The sequence below is a fragment of the Oncorhynchus masou genome, chromosome 13 (assembly GCF_036934945.1).
Source record: "Oncorhynchus masou masou isolate Uvic2021 chromosome 13, UVic_Omas_1.1, whole genome shotgun sequence".
Taxonomy (NCBI): domain Eukaryota; kingdom Metazoa; phylum Chordata; class Actinopteri; order Salmoniformes; family Salmonidae; genus Oncorhynchus; species Oncorhynchus masou.
The window spans coordinates 32,394,493-32,415,153 of record NC_088224.1 but is presented as its reverse complement, the minus strand read 5'-3'; positions in this window follow the sequence as shown (position 1 = coordinate 32,415,153).

The window sequence follows — 20,661 nt, the reverse complement described above, 5'->3', positions numbered from 1 at the left end:
CAATGGATATTTTTGGAGCACCTATTGATTGGGTTTGCTTACTTATCACAGTGATGGAGTTCAGATCCAAAGATAAGTTGAAGTTAGAGTTTGGATTGGTCACAGCCTCTTTCAATGTTTCAACAATGTCACTGCCCTTGGGGATAGGTACTGTGGAGGTCGCATTGAACTCCAGTTCCAAATCCACCTCTATGTTAGGATCCTGACCGAGACGAGGCACAGGTCTGCAGAGGGTCAACAAGTTCATAGGTCAGGGTCAAGTCAAAAGGTGACTGAAAAAGTAAAGTTGTGCTAAAAATAAGGCTTTTTAGGTTCTAAAGACTTTATTGTCTAAATGAAAGAAAATGGTTTAAAAGTAGAATACAATATTACCTGAATTGAGTAACAGTCGTCTGAACGAAACTAAGCCCATATCTTTGTCGGAAGATTGTGTCACACTGTAAGGAGTAGGGGAGAGAAGAGTCAACTTTAATAGACTATCAAATAGTATGAGAGATTTTACAAACAGAATATATATAACATTAGTAGGCCTATATATTTTAACAATCCCTTATTCCCGTAGCTCACCGATCATTAAGCCTAAAGTCATTGTCACTTGAACCTTTGGTAAAGTCAATAACCACATCAACATAGACACAAATGAATGGTCATATCTGGATTTCGAGGACTTACAATTGTAGTAATGGTTACTGATAGTGTTTTGAATTCTGTGCTTTGATGGTCAGTCAAGGCTGGTACAAAAGCTTGCTGCAAGGTGACTTGTAATTCCACTACTGGAGGAGGTGCCGTTGTTATGGCAGTTGTAGCAGGAACAGTTGTTGTAGCAGGGGCATCTGAAATTAATAAAACATTACACTCTATTAGAATTTTAAAGGTGCTCCAAATGCAACGTGTGCTTCAACTGTACTGGAGATGTACTAGTGTGTACAACTTGATAACGTGGGATGTTGGAGGGAGGACAGTGAAATGTTGCTGATGTAGCCGCAATTAGTTGATCAATTCCGCAACGTGATTTAACTTCAAAGGTTCTACAACTGAACATTACTTGTCAATGGATATTTTTGGAGCACCTATTGATTGGGTTTGCTTACTTATCACAGTGATGGAGTTCAGATCCAAAGATAAGTTGAAGTTAGAGTTTGGATTGGTCACAGCCTCTTTCAATGTTTCAACAATGTCACTGCCCTTGGGGATAGGTACTGTGGAGGTCGCATTGAACTCCAGTTCCAAATCCACCTCGGTGTCAGGATCCTGACCGAGACGAGGCACAGGTCTGCAGAGGGTCAACAAGTTCATAGGTCAGGGTCAAGTCAAAAGGTGACTGAAAAAGTAAAGTTGTGCTAAAAATAAGGCTTTTAGGTTCTAAAGACTTTATTGTCTAAATGAAAGAAAATGGTTTAAAAGTAGAATACAATATTACCTGAATTGAGTAACAGTCGTCTGAACGAAACTAAGCCCATATCTTTGTCGGAAGATTGTGTCACACTGTAAGGAGTAGGGGAGAGAAGAGTCAACTTTAATAGACTATCAAATAGTATGAGAGATTTTACAAACATAATATATATAACATTATTAGGCCTATATATTTTAACAATCCCTTATTCCCGTAGCTCACCGATCATTAAGCCTAAAGTCATTGTCACTTGAACCTTTGGTAATGTCAATAACCACATCAACATAGACACAAATGAATGGTCATATCTGGATTTCGAGGACTTACAATTGTAGTAATGGTTACTGATAGTGTTTTGAATTCTGTGCTTTGATGGTCAGTCAAGGCTGGTACAAAAGCTTGCTGCAAGGTGACTTGTAATTCCACCACTGGAGGAGGTGCCGTTGTTATGGCAGTTGTAGCAGGAACAGTTGTTGTAGCAGGGGCATCTGAAATTAATAAAACATTACACTCTATTAGAATTTTAAAGGTGCTCCAAATGCAACGTGTGCTTCAACTGTACTGGTGATGTACTAGTGTGTACAACTTGATAACGTGGGATGTTGGAGGGAGGACAGTGAAATGTTGCTGATGTAGCCGCAATTAGTTGATCAATTCCGCAACGTGATTTAACTTCAAAGGTTCTACAACTGAACATTACTTGTCAATGGATATTTTTGGAGCACCTATTGATTGGGTTTGCTTACTTATCACAGTGATGGAGTTCAGATCCAAAGATAAGTTGAAGTTAGAGTTTGGATTGGTCACAGCCTCTTTCAATGTTTCAACAATGTCACTGCCCTTGGGGATAGGTACTGTGGAGGTCGCATTGAACTCCAGTTCCAAATCCACCTCTGTGTTAGGATCCTGACCGAGACGAGGCACAGGTCTGCAGAGGGTCAACAAGTTCATAGGTCAGGGTCAAGTCAAAAGGTGACTGAAAAAGTAAAGTTGTGCTAAAAATAAGGCTTTTTAGGTTCTAAAGACTTTATTGTCTAAATGAAAGAAAATGGTTTAAAGTAGAATACAATATTACCTGAATTGAGTAACAGTCGTCTGAACGAAACTAAGCCCATATCTTTGTCGGAAGATTGTGTCACACTGTAAGGAGTAGGGGAGAGAAGAGTCAACTTTAATAGACTATCAAATAGTATGAGAGATTTTACAAACATAATATATATAACATTATTAGGCCTATATATTTTAACAATCCCTTATTCCCGTAGCTCACCGATCATTAAGCCTAAAGTCATTGTCACTTGAACCTTTGGTAAAGTCAATAACCACATCAACATAGACACAAATGAATGGTCATATCTGGATTTCGAGGACTTACAATTGTAGTAATGGTTACTGATAGTGTTTTGAATTCTGTGCTTTGATGGTCAGTCAAGGCTGGTACAAAAGCTTGCTGCAAGGTGACTTGTAATTCCACCACTGGAGGAGGTGCCGTTGTTATGGCAGTTGTAGCAGGAACAGTTGTTGTAGCAGGGGCATCTGAAATTAATAAAACATTACACTCTATTAGAATTTTAAAGGTGCTCCAAATGCAACGTGTGCTTCAACTGTACTGGTGATGTACTAGTGTGTACAACTTGATAACGTGGGATGTTGGAGGGAGGACAGTGAAATGTTGCTGATGTAGCCGCAATTAGTTGATCAATTCCGCAACGTGATTTAACTTCAAAGGTTCTACAACTGAACATTACTTGTCAATGGATATTTTTGGAGCACCTATTGATTGGGTTTGCTTACTTATCACAGTGATGGAGTTCAGATCCAAAGATAAGTTGAAGTTAGAGTTTGGATTGGTCACAGCTTCTTTCAATGTTTCAACAATGTCACTGCCCTTGGGGATAGGTACTGTGGAGGTCGCATTGAACTCCAGTTCCAAATCCACCTCTGTGTTAGGATCCTGACCGAGACGAGGCACAGGTCTGCAGAGGGTCAAAAGTTCATAGGTCAAGTCAAAAGGTGACTGAAAAAGTAAAGTTGTGCTAAAAATAAGGCTTTTTAGGTTCTAAAGACTTTATTGTCTAAATGAAAGCAACTGGTTTAAAAGTAGAATACAATATTACCTGAATTGAGTAACAGTCGTCTGAACGAAACTAAGCCCATATCTTTGTCGGAAGATTGTGTCACACTGTAAGGAGTAGGGGAGAGAAGAGTCAACTTTAATAGACTATCAAATAGTATGAGAGATTTTACAAACATAATATATATAACATTATTAGGCCTATATATTTTAACAATCCCTTATTCCCGTAGCTCACCGATCATTAAGCCTAAAGTCATTGTCACTTGAACCTTTGGTAATGTCAATAACCACATCAACATAGACACAAATGAATGGTCATATCTGGATTTCGAGGACTTACAATTGTAGTAATGGTTACTGATAGTGTTTTGAATTCTGTGCTTTGATGGTCAGTCAAGGCTGGTACAAAAGCTTGCTGCAAGGTGACTTGTAATTCCACCACTGGAGGAGGTGCCGTTGTTATGGCAGTTGTAGCAGGAACAGTTGTTGTAGCAGGGGCATCTGAAATTAATAAAACATTACACTCTTTTAGAATTTGAAATGTGCTCCAAATGCAACGTGTGCTTCAACTGTACTGGTGATGTACTAGTGTGTACAACTTGATAACGTGGGATGTTGGAGGGAGGACAGTGAAATGTTGCTGATGTAGCCGCAATTGGTTGATCAATTCCGCAACGTGATTTAACTTCAAAGGTTCTACAACTGAACATTACTTGTCAATGGATATTTTTGGAGCACCTATTGATTGGGTTTGCTTACTTATCACAGTGATGGAGTTCAGATCCAAAGATAAGTTGAAGTTAGAGTTTGGATTGGTCACAGCCTCTTTCAATGTTTCAACAATGTCACTGCCCTTGGGGATAGGTACTGTGGAGGTCGCATTGAACTCCAGTTCCAAATCCACCTCTGTGTTAGGATCCTGACCGAGACGAGGCACAGGTCTGCAGAGGGTCAAAAGTTCATAAGTCAAGTCAAAAGGTGACTGAAAAAGTAAAGTTGTGCTAAAAATAAGGCTTTTTAGGTTCTAAAGACTTTATTGTCTAAATGAAAGAAAATGGTTTAACAGTAGAATACAATATTACCTGAATTGAGTAACAGTCGTCTGAACGAAACTAAGCCCATATCTTTGTCGGAAGATTGTGTCACACTGTAAGGAGTAGGGGAGAGAAGAGTCAACTTTAATAGACTATCAAATAGTATGAGAGATTTTACAAACATAATATATATAACATTATTAGGCCTATATATTTTAACAATCCCTTATTCCCGTAGCTCACCGATCATTAAGCCTAAAGTCATTGTCACTTGAACCTTTGGTAAAGTCAATAACCACATCAACATAGACACAAATGAATGGTCATATCTGGATTTCGAGGACTTACAATTGTAGTAATGGTTACTGATAGTGTTTTGAATTCTGTGCTTTGATGGTCAGTCAAGGCTGGTACAAAAGCTTGCTGCAAGGTGACTTGTAATTCCACCACTGGAGGAGGTGCCGTTGTTATGGCAGTTGTAGCAGGAACAGTTGTTGTAGCAGGGGCATCTGAAATTAATAAAACATTACACTCTTTTAGAATTTGAAATGTGCTCCAAATGCAACGTGTGCTTCAACTGTACTGGTGATGTACTAGTGTGTACAACTTGATAACGTGGGATGTTGGAGGGAGGACAGTGAAATGTTGCTGATGGAGCCGCAATTGGTTGATCAATTCCGCAACGTGATTTAACTTCAAAGGTTCTACAACTGAACATTACTTGTCAATGGATATTTTTGGAGCACCTATTGATTGGGTTTGCTTACTTATCACAGTGATGGAGTTCAGATCCAAAGATAAGTTGAAGTTAGAGTTTGGATTGGTCACAGCCTCTTTCAATGTTTCAACAATGTCACTGCCCTTGGGGATAGGTACTGTGGAGGTCGCATTGAACTCCAGTTCCAAATCCACCTCTGTGTTAGGATCCTGACCGAGACGAGGCACAGGTCTGCAGAGGGTCAAAAAGTTCATAAGTCAGGGTCAAGTCAAAAGGTGACTGAAAAAGTAAAGTTGTGCTAAAAATAAGGCTTTTTAGGTTCTAAAGACTTTATTGTCTAAATGAAAGAAAATGGTTTAACAGTAGAATACAATATTACCTGAATTGAGTAACAGTCGTCTGAACGAAACTAAGCCCATATCTTTGTCGGAAGATTGTGTCACACTGTAAGGAGTAGGGGAGAGAAGAGTCAACTTTAATAGACTATCAAATAGTATGAGAGATTTTACAAACATAATATATATAACATTATTAGGCCTATATATTTTAACAATCCCTTATTCCCGTAGCTCACCGATCATTAAGCCTAAAGTCATTGTCACTTGAACCTTTGGTAAAGTCAATAACCACATCAACATAGACACAAATGAATGGTCATATCTGGATTTCGAGGACTTACAATTGTAGTAATGGTTACTGATAGTGTTTTGAATTCTGTGCTTTGATGGTCAGTCAAGGCTGGTACAAAAGCTTGCTGCAAGGTGACTTGTAATTCCACCACTGGAGGAGGTGCCGTTGTTATGGCAGTTGTAGCAGGAACAGTTGTTGTAGCAGGGGCATCTGAAATTAATAAAACATTACACTCTTTTAGAATTTGAAAGGTGTTCCAAATGCAACGTGTGCTTCAACTGTACTGGTGATGTACTAGTGTGTACAACTTGATAACGTGGGATGTTGGAGGGAGGACAGTGAACTGTTGCTGATGGAGCCGCAATTGGTTGATCAATTCCGCAACGTGATTTAACTTCAAAGGTTCTACAACTGAACATTACTTGTCAATGGATATTTTTGGAGCACCTATTGATTGGGTTTGCTTACTTATCACAGTGATGGAGTTCAGATCCAAAGATAAGTTGAAGTTAGAGTTTGGATTGGTCACAGCCTCTTTCAATGTTTCAACAATGTCACTGCCCTTGGGGATAGGTACTGTGGAGGTCGCATTGAACTCCAGTTCCAAATCCACCTCTGTGTTAGGATCCTGACCGAGACGAGGCACAGGTCTGCAGAGGGTCAAAAAGTTCATAAGTCAGGGTCAAGTCAAAAGGTGACTGAAAAAGTAAAGTTGTGCTAAAAATAAGGCTTTTTAGGTTCTAAAGACTTTATTGTCTAAATGAAAGAAAATGGTTTAACAGTAGAATACAATATTACCTGAATTGAGTAACAGTCGTCTGAACGAAACTAAGCCCATATCTTTGTCGGAAGATTGTGTCACACTGTAAGGAGTAGGGGAGAGAAGAGTCAACTTTAATAGACTATCAAATAGTATGAGAGATTTTACAAACATAATATATATAACATTATTAGGCCTATATATTTTAACAATCCCTTATTCCCGTAGCTCACCGATCATTAAGCCTAAAGTCATTGTCACTTGAACCTTTGGTAAAGTCAATAACCACATCAACATAGACACAAATGAATGGTCATATCTGGATTTCGAGGACTTACAATTGTAGTAATGGTTACTGATAGTGTTTTGAATTCTGTGCTTTGATGGTCAGTCAAGGCTGGTACAAAAGCTTGCTGCAAGGTGACTTGTAATTCCACTACTGGAGGAGGTGCCGTTGTTATGGCAGTTGTAGCAGGAACAGTTGTTGTAGCAGGGGCATCTGAAATTAATAAAACATTACACTCTTTTAGAATTTGAAAGGTGTTCCAAATGCAACGTGTGCTTCAACTGTACTGGTGATGTACTAGTGTGTACAACTTGATAACGTGGGATGTTGGAGGGAGGACAGTGAAATGTTGCTGATAAAGCCGCAATTAGTTGATCAATTCAGCAACGTGATTTAACTTCAAAGGTTCTACAACTGAACATTACTTGTCAATGGATATTTTTGGAGCACCTATTGATTTGGTTTGCTTACTTATCACAGTGATGGAGTTCAGATCCAAAGATAAGTTGAAGTTAGAGTTTGGATTGGTCACAGCTTCTTTCAATGTTTCAACAATGTCACTGCCCTTGGGGATAGGTACTGTGGAGGTCGCATTGAACTCCAGTTCCAAATCCACCTCTGTGTTAGGATCCTGACCGAGACGAGGCACAGGTCTGCAGAGGGTCAAAAGTTCATAGGTCAAGTCAAAAGGTGACTGAAAAAGTAAAGTTGTGCTAAAAATAAGGCTTTTTAGGTTCTAAAGACTTTATTGTCTAAATGAAAGAAAATGGTTTAACAGTAGAATACAATATTACCTGAATTGAGTAACAGTCGTCTGAACGAAACTAAGCCCATATCTTTGTCGGAAGATTGTGTCACACTGTAAGGAGTAGGGGAGAGAAGAGTCAACTTTAATAGACTATCAAATAGTATGAGAGATTTTACAAACATAATATATATAACATTATTAGGCCTATATATTTTAACAATCCCTTATTCCCGTAGCTCACCGATCATTAAGCCTAAAGTCATTGTCACTTGAACCTTTGGTAAAGTCAATAACCACATCAACATAGACACAAATGAATGGTCATATCTGGATTTCGAGGACTTACAATTGTAGTAATGGTTACTGATAGTGTTTTGAATTCTGTGCTTTGATGGTCAGTCAAGGCTGGTACAAAAGCTTGCTGCAAGGTGACTTGTAATTCCACCACTGGAGGAGGTGCCGTTGTTATGGCAGTTGTAGCAGGAACAGTTGTTGTAGCAGGGGCATCTGAAATTAATAAAACATTACACTCTTTTAGAATTTGAAATGTGCTCCAAATGCAACGTGTGCTTCAACTGTACTGGTGATGTACTAGTGTGTACAACTTGATAACGTGGGATGTTGGAGGGAGGACAGTGAAATGTTGCTGATGTAGCCGCAATTGGTTGATCAATTCCGCAACGTGATTTAACTTCAAAGGTTCTACAACTGAACATTACTTGTCAATGGATATTTTTGGAGCACCTATTGATTGGGTTTGCTTACTTATCACAGTGATGGAGTTCAGATCCAAAGATAAGTTGAAGTTAGAGTTTGGATTGGTCACAGCCTCTTTCAATGTTTCAACAATGTCACTGCCCTTGGGGATAGGTACTGTGGAGGTCGCATTGAACTCCAGTTCCAAATCCACCTCTGTGTTAGGATCCTGACCGAGACGAGGCACAGGTCTGCAGAGGGTCAAAAAGTTCATAAGTCAGGGTCAAGTCAAAAGGTGACTGAAAAAGTAAAGTTGTGCTAAAAATAAGGCTTTTTAGGTTCTAAAGACTTTATTGTCTAAATGAAAGAAAATGGTTTAACAGTAGAATACAATATTACCTGAATTGAGTAACAGTCGTCTGAACGAAACTAAGCCCATATCTTTGTCGGAAGATTGTGTCACACTGTAAGGAGTAGGGGAGAGAAGAGTCAACTTTAATAGACTATCAAATAGTATGAGAGATTTTACAAACATAATATATATAACATTATTAGGCCTATATATTTTAACAATCCCTTATTCCCGTAGCTCACCGATCATTAAGCCTAAAGTCATTGTCACTTGAACCTAAGGTAAAGTCAATAACCACATCAACATAGACACAAATGAATGGTCATATCTGGATTTCGAGGACTTACAATTGTAGTAATGGTTACTGATAGTGTTTTGAATTCTGTGCTTTGATGGTCAGTCAAGGCTGGTACAAAAGCTTGCTGCAAGGTGACTTGTAATTCCACCACTGGAGGAGGTGCCGTTGTTATGGCAGTTGTAGCAGGAACAGTTGTTGTAGCAGGGGCATCTGAAATTAATAAAACATTACACTCTTTTAGAATTTGAAAGGTGCTCCAAATGCAACGTGTGCTTCAACTGTACTGGTGATGTACTAGTGTGTACAACTTGATAACGTGGGATGTTGGAGGGAGGACAGTGAAATGTTGCTGATGAAGCCGCAATTGGTTGATCAATTCCGCAACGTGATTTAACTTCAAAGGTTCTACAACTGAACATTACTTGTCAATGGATATTTTTGGAGCACCTATTGATTGGGTTTGCTTACTTATCACAGTGATGGAGTTCAGATCCAAAGATAAGTTGAAGTTAGAGTTTGGATTGGTCACAGCCTCTTTCAATGTTTCAACAATGTCACTGCCCTTGGGGATAGGTACTGTGGAGGTCGCATTGAACTCCAGTTCCAAATCCACCTCTGTGTTAGGATCCTGACCGAGACGAGGCACAGGTCTGCAGAGGGTCAAAAGTTCATAAGTCAAGTCAAAAGGTGACTGAAAAAGTAAAGTTGTGCTAAAAATAAGGCTTTTTAGGTTCTAAAGACTTTATTGTCTAAATGAAAGAAAATGGTTTAACAGTAGAATACAATATTACCTGAATTGAGTAACAGTCGTCTGAACGAAACTAAGCCCATATCTTTGTCGGAAGATTGTGTCACACTGTAAGGAGTAGGGGAGAGAAGAGTCAACTTTAATAGACTATCAAATAGTATGAGAGATTTTACAAACATAATATATATAACATTATTAGGCCTATATATTTTAACAATCCCTTATTCCCGTAGCTCACCGATCATTAAGCCTAAAGTCATTGTCACTTGAACCTTTGGTAAAGTCAATAACCACATCAACATAGACACAAATGAATGGTCATATCTGGATTTCGAGGACTTACAATTGTAGTAATGGTTACTGATAGTGTTTTGAATTCTGTGCTTTGATGGTCAGTCAAGGCTGGTACAAAAGCTTGCTGCAAGGTGACTTGTAATTCCACCACTGGAGGAGGTGCCGTTGTTATGGCAGTTGTAGCAGGAACAGTTGTTGTAGCAGGGGCATCTGAAATTAATAAAACATTACACTCTTAGAATTTGAAAGGTGTTCCAAATGCAACGTGTGCTTCAACTGTACTGGTGATGTACTAGTTTGTACAACTTGATAACAGTGGGATGTTGGAGGGAGGACAGTGAAATGTTGCTGATGGAACCGCAATTGGTTGATCAATTCCGCAACGTGATTTAACTTCAAAGGTTCTACAACTGAACATTACTTGTCAATGGATATTTTTGGAGCACCTATTGATTGGGTTTGCTTACTTATCACAGTGATGGAGTTCAGATCCAAAGATAAGTTGAAGTTAGAGTTTGGATTGGTCACAGCCTCTTTCAATGTTTCAACAATGTCACTGCCCTTGGGGATAGGTACTGTGGAGGTCGCATTGAACTCCAGTTCCAAATCCACCTCTGTGTTAGGATCCTGACCGAGACGAGGCACAGGTCTGCAGAGGGTCAAAAGTTCATAGGTCAAGTCAAAAGGTGACTGAAAAAGTAAAGTTGTGCTAAAAATAAGGCTTTTTAGGTTCTAAAGACTTTATTGTCTAAATGAAAGAAAATGGTTTAACAGTAGAATACAATATTACCTGAATTGAGTAACAGTCGTCTGAACGAAACTAAGCCCATATCTTTGTCGGAAGATTGTGTCACACTGTAAGGAGTAGGGGAGAGAAGAGTCAACTTTAATAGACTATCAAATAGTATGAGAGATTTTACAAACATAATATATATAACATTATTAGGCCTATATATTTTAACAATCCCTTATTCCCGTAGCTCACCGATCATTAAGCCTAAAGTCATTGTCACTTGAACCTAAGGTAAAGTCAATAACCACATCAACATAGACACAAATGAATGGTCATATCTGGATTTCGAGGACTTACAATTGTAGTAATGGTTACTGATAGTGTTTTGAATTCTGTGCTTTGATGGTCAGTCAAGGCTGGTACAAAAGCTTGCTGCAAGGTGACTTGTAATTCCACCACTGGAGGAGGTGCCGTTGTTATGGCAGTTGTAGCAGGAACAGTTGTTGTAGCAGGGGCATCTGAAATTAATAAAACATTACACTCTTTTAGAATTTGAAAGGTGCTCCAAATGCAACGTGTGCTTCAACTGTACTGGTGATGTACTAGTGTGTACAACTTGATAACAGTGGGATGTTGGAGGGAGGACAGTGAAATGTTGCTGATGGAGCCGCAATTGGTTGATCAATTCCGCAACGTGATTTAACTTCAAAGGTTCTACAACTGAACATTACTTGTCAATGGATATTTTTGGAGCACCTATTGATTGGGTTTGCTTACTTATCACAGTGATGGAGTTCAGATCCAAAGATAAGTTGAAGTTAGAGTTTGGATTGGTCACAGCCTCTTTCAATGTTTCAACAATGTCACTGCCCTTGGGGATAGGTACTGTGGAGGTCGCATTGAACTCCAGTTCCAAATCCACCTCTGTGTTAGGATCCTGACCGAGACGAGGCACAGGTCTGCAGAGGGTCAAAAAGTTCATAAGTCAGGGTCAAGTCAAAAGGTGACTGAAAAAGTAAAGTTGTGCTAAAAATAAGGCTTTTTAGGTTCTAAAGACTTTATTGTCTAAATGAAAGAAAATGGTTTAACAGTAGAATACAATATTACCTGAATTGAGTAACAGTCGTCTGAACGAAACTAAGCCCATATCTTTGTCGGAAGATTGTGTCACACTGTAAGGAGTAGGGGAGAGAAGAGTCAACTTTAATAGACTATCAAATAGTATGAGAGATTTTACAAACATAATATATATAACATTATTAGGCCTATATATTTTAACAATCCCTTATTCCCGTAGCTCACCGATCATTAAGCCTAAAGTCATTGTCACTTGAACCTAAGGTAAAGTCAATAACCACATCAACATAGACACAAATGAATGGTCATATCTGGATTTCGAGGACTTACAATTGTAGTAATGGTTACTGATAGTGTTTTGAATTCTGCGCTTTGATGGTCAGTCAAGGCTGGTACAAAAGCTTGCTGCAAGGTGACTTGTAATTCCACCACTGGAGGAGGTGCCGTTGTTATGGCAGTTGTAGCAGGAAGAGTTGTTGTAGCAGGGGCATCTGAAATTAATAAAACATTACACTCTTAGAATTTGAAATGTGTTCCAAATGCAACGTGTGCTTCAACTGTACTGGTGATGTACTAGTTTGTACAACTTGATAACAGTGGGATGTTGGAGGGAGGACAGTGAAATGTTGCTGATGGAGCCGCAATTGGTTGATCAATTCCGCAACGTGATTTAACTTCAAAGGTTCTACAACTGAACATTACTTGTCAATGGATATTTTTGGAGCACCTATTGATTGGGTTTGCTTACTTATCACAGTGATGGAGTTCAGATCCAAAGATAAGTTGAAGTTAGAGTTTGGATTGGTCACAGCCTCTTTCAATGTTTCAACAATGTCACTGCCCTTGGGGATAGGTACTGTGGAGGTCGCATTGAACTCCAGTTCCAAATCCACCTCTGTGTTAGGATCCTGACCGAGACGAGGCACAGGTCTGCAGAGGGTCAAAAAGTTCATAAGTCAGGGTCAAGTCAAAAGGTGACTGAAAAAGTAAAGTTGTGCTAAAAATAAGGCTTTTTAGGTTCTAAAGACTTTATTGTCTAAATGAAAGAAAATGGTTTAACAGTAGAATACAATATTACCTGAATTGAGTAACAGTCGTCTGAACGAAACTAAGCCCATATCTTTGTCGGAAGATTGTGTCACACTGTAAGGAGTAGGGGAGAGAAGAGTCAACTTTAATAGACTATCAAATAGTATGAGAGATTTTACAAACATAATATATATAACATTATTAGGCCTATATATTTTAACAATCCCTTATTCCCGTAGCTCACCGATCATTAAGCCTAAAGTCATTGTCACTTGAACCTAAGGTAAAGTCAATAACCACATCAACATAGACACAAATGAATGGTCATATCTGGATTTCGAGGACTTACAATTGTAGTAATGGTTACTGATAGTGTTTTGAATTCTGCGCTTTGATGGTCAGTCAAGGCTGGTACAAAAGCTTGCTGCAAGGTGACTTGTAATTCCACCACTGGAGGAGGTGCCGTTGTTATGGCAGTTGTAGCAGGAACAGTTGTTGTAGCAGGGGCATCTGAAATTAATAAAACATTACACTCTTAGAATTTGAAAGGTGTTCCAAATGCAACGTGTGCTTCAACTGTACTGGTGATGTACTAGTTTGTACAACTTGATAACAGTGGGATGTTGGAGGGAGGACAGTGAAATGTTGCTGTTGGAACCGCAATTGGTTGATCAATTCCGCAACGTGATTTAACTTCAAAGGTTCTACAACTGAACATTACTTGTCAATGGATATTTTTGGAGCACCTATTGATTGGGTTTGCTTACTTATCACAGTGATGGAGTTCAGATCCAAAGATAAGTTGAAGTTAGAGTTTGGATTGGTCACAGCCTCTTTCAATGTTTCAACAATGTCACTGCCCTTGGGGATAGGTACTGTGGAGGTCGCATTGAACTCCAGTTCCAAATCCACCTCTGTGTTAGGATCCTGACCGAGACGAGGCACAGGTCTGCAGAGGGTCAAAAGTTCATAAGTCAAGTCAAAAGGTGACTGAAAAAGTAAAGTTGTGCTAAAAATAAGGCTTTTTAGGTTCTAAAGACTTTATTGTCTAAATGAAAGAAAATGGTTTAACAGTAGAATACAATATTACCTGAATTGAGTAACAGTCGTCTGAACGAAACTAAGCCCATATCTTTGTCGGAAGATTGTGTCACACTGTAAGGAGTAGGGGAGAGAAGAGTCAACTTTAATAGACTATCAAATAGTATGAGAGATTTTACAAACATAATATATATAACATTATTAGGCCTATATATTTTAACAATCCCTTATTCCCGTAGCTCACCGATCATTAAGCCTAAAGTCATTGTCACTTGAACCTAAGGTAAAGTCAATAACCACATCAACATAGACACAAATGAATGGTCATATCTGGATTTCGAGGACTTACAATTGTAGTAATGGTTACTGATAGTGTTTTGAATTCTGCGCTTTGATGGTCAGTCAAGGCTGGTACAAAAGCTTGCTGCAAGGTGACTTGTAATTCCACCACTGGAGGAGGTGCCGTTGTTATGGCAGTTGTAGCAGGAAGAGTTGTTGTAGCAGGGGCATCTGAAATTAATAAAACATTACACTCTTAGAATTTGAAAGGTGTTCCAAATGCAACGTGTGCTTCAACTGTACTGGTGATGTACTAGTTTGTACAACTTGATAACAGTGGGATGTTGGAGGGAGGACAGTGAACTGTTGCTGATGGAACCGCAATTGGTTGATCAATTCCGCAACGTGATTTAACTTCAAAGGTTCTACAACTGAACATTACTTGTCAATGGATATTTTTGGAGCACCTATTGATTGGGTTTGCTTACTTATCACAGTGATGGAGTTCAGATCCAAAGATAAGTTGAAGTTAGAGTTTGGATTGGTCACAGCCTCTTTCAATGTTTCAACAATGTCACTGCCCTTGGGGATAGGTACTGTGGAGGTCGCATTGAACTCCAGTTCCAAATCCACCTCTGTGTTAGGATCCTGACCGAGACGAGGCACAGGTCTGCAGAGGGTCAAAAAGTTCATAAGTCAGGGTCAAGTCAAAAGGTGACTGAAAAAGTAAAGTTGTGCTAAAAATAAGGCTTTTTAGGTTCTAAAGACTTTATTGTCTAAATGAAAGAAAATGGTTTAACAGTAGAATACAATATTACCTGAATTGAGTAACAGTCGTCTGAACGAAACTAAGCCCATATCTTTGTCGGAAGATTGTGTCACACTGTAAGGAGTAGGGGAGAGAAGAGTCAACTTTAATAGACTATCAAATAGTATGAGAGATTTTACAAACATAATATATATAACATTATTAGGCCTATATATTTTAACAATCCCTTATTCCCGTAGCTCACCGATCATTAATCCTAAAGTCATTGTCACTTGAACCTAAGGTAAAGTCAATAACCACATCAACATAGACACAAATGAATGGTCATATCTGGATTTCGAGGACTTACAATTGTAGTAATGGTTACTGATAGTGTTTTGAATTCTGCGCTTTGATGGTCAGTCAAGGCTGGTACAAAAGCTTGCTGCAAGGTGACTTGTAATTCCACCACTGGAGGAGGTGCCGTTGTTATGGCAGTTGTAGCAGGAAGAGTTGTTGTAGCAGGGGCATCTGAAATTAATAAAACGTTACACTCTTTTAGAATTTGAAATGTGCTCCAAATGCAACGTGTGCTTCAACTGTACTGGTGATGTACTAGTGTGTACAACTTGATAACGTGGGATGTTGGAGGGAGGACAGTGAACTGTTGCTGATGGAGCCGCAATTGGTTGATCAATTCCGCAACGTGATTTAACTTCAAAGGTTCTACAACTGAACATTACTTGTCAATGGATATTTTTGGAGCACCTATTGATTGGGTTTGCTTACTTATCACAGTGATGGAGTTCAGATCCAAAGATAAGTTGAAGTTAGAGTTTGGATTGGTCACAGCCTCTTTCAATGTTTCAACAATGTCACTGCCCTTGGGGATAGGTACTGTGGAGGTCGCATTGAACTCCAGTTCCAAATCCACCTCTGTGTTAGGATCCTGACCGAGACGAGGCACAGGTCTGCAGAGGGTCAAAAAGTTCATAAGTCAGGGTCAAGTCAAAAGGTGACTGAAAAAGTAAAGTTGTGCTAAAAATAAGGCTTTTTAGGTTCTAAAGACTTTATTGTCTAAATGAAAGAAAATGGTTTAACAGTAGAATACAATATTACCTGAATTGAGTAACAGTCGTCTGAACGAAACTAAGCCCATATCTTTGTCGGAAGATTGTGTCACACTGTAAGGAGTAGGGGAGAGAAGAGTCAACTTTAATAGACTATCAAATAGTATGAGAGATTTTACAAACATAATATATATAACATTATTAGGCCTATATATTTTAACAATCCCTTATTCCCGTAGCTCACCGATCATTAATCCTAAAGTCATTGTCACTTGAACCTTTGGTAAAGTCAATAACCACATCAACATAGACACAAATGAATGGTCATATCTGGATTTCGAGGACTTACAATTGTAGTAATGGTTACTGATAGTGTTTTGAATTCTGTGCTTTGATGGTCAGTCAAGGCTGGTACAAAAGCTTGCTGCAAGGTGACTTGTAATTCCACCACTGGAGGAGGTGCCGTTGTTATGGCAGTTGTAGCAGGAACAGTTGTTGTAGCAGGGGCATCTGAAATTAATAAAACATTACACTCTTAGAATTTGAAAGGTGTTCCAAATGCAACGTGTGCTTCAACTGTACTGGTGATGTACTAGTGTGTACAACTTGATAACAGTGGGATGTTGGAGGGAGGACAGTGAAATGTTGCTGTTGGAGCCGCAATTGGTTGATCAATTCCGCAACGTGATTTGACTTCAAAGGTTCTACAACTGAACATTACTTGTCAATGGATATTTTTGGAGCACCTATTGATTGGGTTTGCTTACTTATCACAGTGATGGAGTTCAGATCCAAAGATAAGTTGAAGTTAGAGTTTGGATTGGTCACAGCCTCTTTCAATGTTTCAACAATGTCACTGCCCTTGGGGATAGGTACTGTGGAGGTCGCATTGAACTCCAGTTCCAAATCCACCTCTGTGTTAGGATCCTGACCGAGACGAGGCACAGGTCTGCAGAGGGTCAAAAAGTTCATAAGTCAGGGTCAAGTCAAAAGGTGACTGAAAAAGTAAAGTTGTGCTAAAAATAAGGCTTTTTAGGTTCTAAAGACTTTATTGTCTAAATGAAAGAAAATGGTTTAACAGTAGAATACAATATTACCTGAATTGAGTAACAGTCGTCTGAACGAAACTAAGCCCATATCTTTGTCGGAAGATTGTGTCACACTGTAAGGAGTAGGGGAGAGAAGAGTCAACTTTAATAGACTATCAAATAGTATGAGAGATTTTACAAACATAATATATATAACATTATTAGGCCTATATATTTTAACAATCCCTTATTCCCGTAGCTCACCGATCATTAAGCCCAAAGTCATTGTCACTTGAACCTTTGGTAAAGTCAATAACCACATCAACATAGACACAAATGAATGGTCATATTTGGATTTCGAGGACTTACAATTGTAGTAATGGTTACTGATAGTGTTTTGAATTCTGTGCTTTGATGGTCAGTCAAGGCTGGTACATAAGCTTGCTGCAAGGTGACTTGTAATTCCACCACTGGAGGAGGTGCCGTTGTTATGGCAGTTGTAGCAGGAAGAGTTGTTGTAGCAGGGGCATCTGAAATTAATAAAACATTACACTCTTAGAATTTGAAAGGTGTTCCAAATGCAACGTGTGCTTCAACTGTACTGGTGATGTACTAGTGTGTACAACTTGATAACGTGGGATGTTGGAGGGAGGACAGTGAAATGTTGCTGATGTAGCCGCAATTGGTTGATCAATTCCGCAACGTGATTTGACTTCAAAGGTTCTACAACTGAACATTACTTGTCAATGGATATTTTTGGAGCACCTATTGATTGGGTTTGCTTACTTATCACAGTGATGGAGTTCAGATCCAAAGATAAGTTGAAGTTAGAGTTTGGATTGGTCACAGCCTCTTTCAATGTTTCAACAATGTCACTGCCCTTGGGGATAGGTACTGTGGAGGTCGCATTGAACTCCAGTTCCAAATCCACCTCTGTGTTAGGATCCTGACCGAGACGAGGCACAGGTCTGCAGAGGGTCAAAAAGTTCATAAGTCAGGGTCAAGTCAAAAGGTGACTGAAAAAGTAAAGTTGTGCTAAAAATAAGGCTTTTTAGGTTCTAAAGACTTTATTGTCTAAATGAAAGAAAATGGTTTAACAGTAGAATACAATATTACCTGAATTGAGTAACAGTCGTCTGAACGAAACTAAGCCCATATCTTTGTCGGAAGATTGTGTCACACTGTAAGGAGTAGGGGAGAGAAGAGTCAACTTTAATAGACTATCAAATAGTATGAGAGATTTTACAAACATAATATATATAACATTATTAGGCCTATATATTTTAACAATCCCTTATTCCCGTAGCTCACCGATCATTAAGCCCAAAGTCATTGTCACTTGAACCTTTGGTAAAGTCAATAACCACATCAACATAGACACAAATGAATGGTCATATCTGGATTTCGAGGACTTACAATTGTAGTAATGGTTACTGATAGTGTTTTGAATTCTGTGCTTTGATGGTCAGTCAAGGCTGGTACAAAAGCTTGCTGCAAGGTGACTTGTAATTCCACCACTGGAGGAGGTGCCGTTGTTATGGCAGTTGTAGCAGGAACAGTTGTTGTAGCAGGGGCATCTGAAATTAATAAAACATTACACTCGTAGAATTTGAAAGGTGTTCCAAATGCAACGTGTGCTTCAACTGTACTGGTGATGTACTAGTGTGTACAACTTGATAACGTGGGATGTTGGAGGGAGGACAGTGAACTGTTGCTGATGGAGCCGCAATTGGTTGATCAATTCCGCAACGTGAATTGACTTCAAAGGTTCTACAACTGAACATTACTTGTCAATGGATATTTTTGGAGCACCTATTGATTGGGTTTGCTTACTTATCACAGTGATGGAGTTCAGATCCAAAGATAAGTTGAAGTTAGAGTTTGGATTGGTCACAGCCTCTTTCAATGTTTCAACAATGTCACTGCCCTTGGGGATAGGTACTGTGGAGGTCGCATTGAACTCCAGTTCCAAATCCACCTCTGTGTTAGGATCCTGACCGAGACGAGGCACAGGTCTGCAGAGGGTCAAAAAGTTCATAAGTCAGGGTCAAGTCAAAAGGTGACTGAAAAAGTAAAGTTGTGCTAAAAATAAGGCTTTTTAGGTTCTAAAGACTTTATTGTCTAAATGAAAGAAAATGGTTTAACAGTAGAATACAATATTACCTGAATTGAGTAACAGTCGTCTGAACGAAACTAAGCCCATATCTTTGTCGGAAGATTGTGTCACACTGTAAGGAGTAGGGGAGAGAAGAGTCAACTTTAATAGACTATCAAATAGTATGAGAGATTTTACAAACATAATATATATAACATTATTAGGCCTATATATTTTAACAATCCCTTATTCCCGTAGCTCACCGATCATTAAGCCCAAAGTCATTGTCACTTGAACCTTTGGTAAAGTCAATAACCACATCAACATAGACACAAATGAATGGTCATATCTGGATTTCGAGGACTTACAATTGTAGTAATGGTTACTGATAGTGTTTTGAATTCTGTGCTTTGATGGTCAGTCAAGGCTGGTACAAAAGCTTGCTGCAAGGTGACTTGTAATTCCACCACTGGAGGAGGTGCCGTTGTTATGGCAGTTGTAGCAGGAACAGTTGTTGTAGCAGGGGCATCTGAAATTAATAAAACATTACACTCTTTTAGAATTTGAAAGGTGCTCCAAATGCAACGTGTGCTTCAACTGTACTGGTGATGTACTAGTGTGTACAACTTGATAACAGTGGGATGTTGGAGGGAGGACAGTGAAATGTTGCTGATGGAGCCGCAATTGGTTGATCAATTCCGCAACGTGATTTAACTTCAAAGGTTCTACAACTGAACATTACTTGTCAATGGATATTTTTGGAGCACCTATTGATTGGGTTTGCTTACTTATCACAGTGATGGAGTTCAGATCCAAAGATAAGTTGAAGTTAGAGTTTGGATTGGTCACAGCCTCTTTCAATGTTTCAACAATGTCACTGCCCTTGGGAATAGGTACTGTGGAGGTCGCATTGAACTCCAGTTCCAAATCCACCTCTGTGTTAGGATCCTGACCGAGACGAGGCACAGGTCTGCAGAAAAGTTCAAAGGTCAGGGTCAAGTCAAAAGGTGACTGAAAAAGTAAAGTTGCGCTAAAAATAAGGCTTTTTAGGTTCTAAAGACTTTATTGTCTAAATGAAAGAAAATGGTTTAACAGTAGAATACAATATTACCTGAATTGAGTAACAGTCGTCTGAACGAAACTAAGCCCATATCTTTGTCGGAAGATTGTGTCACACTGTAAGGAGTAGGGGAGAGAAGAGTCAACTTTAATAGACTATCAAATAGTATGAGAGATTTTACAAACATAATATATATAACATTATTAGGCCTATATATTTTAACAATCCCTTATTCCCGTAGCTCACCGATCATTAAGCCTAAAGTCATTGTCACTTGAACCTTTGGTAAAGTCAATAACCACATCAACATAGACACAAATGAATGGTCATATCTGGATTTCGAGGACTTACAATTGTAGTAATGGTTACTGATAGTGTTTTGAATTCTGTGCTTTGATGGTCAGTCAAGGCTGGTACAAAAGCTTGCTGCAAGGTGACTTGTAATTCCACCACTGGAGGAGGTGCCG